Genomic DNA, 3456 nt, shown 5'->3' with positions numbered 1-3456 from the left:
AAGTGTACTTAACGGGGATTGTGTAACATTTGGGCACCATCCCTCCTTTAAGAACGATTTTACATTTTCCAAATTCGTCAAGGAGGAAAGAGGAATAGCGAGCTGCTTTACGTGCCGCCGAGTTGTCTCAGTCACTCTAGCGACCTGTGTTCACATACACGGCGCCAAGGATACCTTAAAAGGGGCAATGTTGGTGAGTCGTCTGCTACGACACCCACTCAACCACGCGCGGAGCGCTTGCGCCGTGTTGACACGCCGCTGTCGCCCAGCATCACAGTTACAACATCGACAGCCACTGCTGCTGTCGCGTTAACTGGGGTTAAGGATCTATCCCATTTTTAACAGTGAGGATGTTGATCCGTCGTTCACTGTCGACTTAAATAAGTCGACACCGTCGCCATCACCTCATAGTAGTGATGCGGACAACGAGCTAATGAGGAAGGATGATGGCGCTTTATTGCCCATCCAAACTTCACTCATTGCTCCTAACATGGAGACAACAAAGTTTTTCAATGCTGTCTCGTCGTCTGCGCTGGCTAGCGCAGCGACCATTAATGAGAGCGCTGCCCATAAAGGCGCAGCCGCTTCACCGTTGGGTAAAATCACAACGTCTATTGCTCAACATATTATTCACAATGGTTCTGGCATAGACAATCCTGAGCCTAAAGTTTTACCGACGACATGTGAGTGTTCTCAGTCGGTGTCACAATATTAAAACGTGGCTATGCACTTATACCCCTCCATCTCAATACCCTCGTAGTAACGGGCCTAGAGCATTGCTCCGAGAGCGTGCTGTCGTAGATGCACATAATTTTGATAGCGACAATGTTGCATTAAGGTCTAAGAGGAAACTTGTTGGACGTATTTCACCGGTCCCGGTCGTATTGCTTTTAAATGAAACGCTCGACAACACGAGGCGGAATTCACGTGCTGCATTTATCCGCATTACGATGCGATGGAACAGCGGTCGCAGCGAATTAGTTTCGCTTGCTTGCGTGTGAAAGTAATCATGGGCTGTACTCTCACTACGCTACTTCTGCTATCCATTTGAGACTAGCGAAGAGGCCTCAGCTGATGCTCCTTTTCATAGTCAGTCACCAAGCCGGGCACGTCAATGCGTCAGAAGAGTCGAAATTATTCGGATAACCTCTCCAATGAACGAGGATCTGATGCCTTTGCTTCACGGATCGGCAAGCAAGCAGCATACCAACAAGGAAGCGTTGATTTCCACCCGCATCCATCAGTGCAGGCGGCACCCGATAGGAGTGATGATCTTGCCCACCTACTCGCGGCTGCGATACCTTCGTCCGATTAGTCACAGTCGTTAAGCGCTGCTGAACGATGATTGCGGATCTCGAGGGTCAAGTTTTGCGACTGACCTTGGATCTTCAAGAAGTCCGCTCGGAGATTCGTCCGGGTTTTGAACGCCTAAAATTTTGGCTTGTGATCCTGAAAAAGTTGAGCCGAGGGATCCGCATTACGCTCGTGGTATTACTCGCTCTCCGAGTCCTTATCGTGATGAGAGGAGTCATTCAGCTAAAAGTTTTCGCCTTCACCGTCTCCCTCACCTGATCGACGCTCGACTCACAGTCGGCGTCACCATCGGTCTCCTTAGACGGATGGTGGTATGCCACCTCATTTTGGTCTACACACCGCTTCACACGACCCACGTAACATACGGGTGCGTCTCCATATATGGGGGAAGGGTGAGCCTATAGTTTAGGTTCCAACCTCTTCTGCTACCGTAAAAGGCCCAATGAAACGCGGCAACAACTTCGTAGTTCCTCCAATTAGTACAGAAATGCATTTTTAGGTAGGGTAGCAGTACTTAATAGTACCTTTCCCCCTTTAAAGCATTCATTGTTTTGTAATTCCTTGCTCCATTCTTTGCAAGTCGCTATCGTGCGTAATACATCCGCCACGACCCGATTGGCACGTTCTGTTTTTCAATCGGTATTGGGAAGATCTGCGGTCGACATGTGAAGGCTGCTACCAAGCAGCTCAAACATATGTCGCCAAAACCCAGATGTAAAATGTGGATCCCGTTCTGATGTTATGGTTTCGAGCATCTCGTGTAGTCGGCATACATGATCCAGGAACAAGAGAGCTGCCTCCTTGCCTGTGATCGATGTTTTACATGGTGCTAAATGCACCATTTCGCTCAGTCTATTTTAAAAACGACGAGCCCTGTCCGACTTCTGTGGTCGCGTGGCATGCCAAACATGAAGTCCAGACCTGAGTTTGTACAATCTGCTGGAATCGGTAGCGGCTTCAATGGCGCACTTCTGGACGGTGCAGGCTCAATGCGATGACACTGTTCGGAAGAGCGAATATAGTAGGCCGCCCATCTATATAGGTGTGGCCATCAAAATTTCTCAGACACTCGTGATAATGTCTTTTCACGGCCCGGATGCCCACTAGATGGCGCATCATGGAGCTCGTGAAGGATCAACAGCTTGAGATCTGGGTCATGAGGCACAAAGATTCTCAAGGGATCACAAGGTGACAGCTGATGCCATAACAGGCCATCACTGTAGCTAAAGCGATTTGGTTAAGCCTTTAGATGCGACGAAAAGGTTAGCTTTCAGATGCGACGGAAGGGTTAGCTTTCAGATGCGACGGAAGAGTTACCTTTCGTCCACCAAAGTGATTCAACAGCAGGCGACAATGGTCGTCATTACAGTAGTTCTCATTAATTTCAGAGGCTAATGAGCTCGTCGCGTGGTATTCTCTAATGGTGCATTTAGCACCATGTAAGACATCGATCACAGGCAAGGAGGCAGCTCTCTTGTTCCTGGATCACGTTTACCGACTACACGGGATGCCCGAGTCCATAGTATCGGACCGGGATCCACGTTTTACGTCTGAGTTTTGGCGACATGCGCTCGAGCTGCTAGGTAGCAAGCTCCACATGTCGACCGCAGATCATCCCTAGACCGATGGCCAAACAGAACGTGCCAATCGGGTCGTGGCGGATGTCTTGCGCACTATAGCAACTCCCAAAGAGTGGAGCAAGCAATTGCCCTTTGTGGAGTTCGCTATAAATAACAGTGTCCACGCCAGTACGGGTGAGACACCGTTTTATATTAACGGACTGCGCCATCCTCGGACGCCAGTCTCGTTTGTGCGCAGCCCGAGTCTTAGTGGGGGAGGGCCCCTCACTATGCTCGGTGCGAAAGAGGGACATAGTTTCGTCAATATGACGATGACCCATGAGGGTATCATCTCAAAGACAGAAACTTGCCCTAGTGACCCTGCCAGTTTAGCAGTGGTCAATAAAACTACGCCTTATGACCGACCTCTTGGCGGTATCATAGGCGAGTTTGATGCTAAAAGCGTGAGCGAGGCTCAACGCTTTGTGGATGAGCGATTAGCCATCACACGTAAAGTCCGTGACGCAATGGCAAGCGCACAGGACAAGCAAAAAGAATATGCGGACCGAAATGGTCGCAAAAA

The sequence above is a fragment of the Bremia lactucae genome, linkage group LG16 (assembly GCF_004359215.1).
Source record: "Bremia lactucae strain SF5 linkage group LG16, whole genome shotgun sequence".
Classification (NCBI taxonomy): Eukaryota; Oomycota; class Peronosporomycetes; order Peronosporales; family Peronosporaceae; genus Bremia; species Bremia lactucae.
This window is presented reverse-complemented; position numbering follows the sequence as displayed.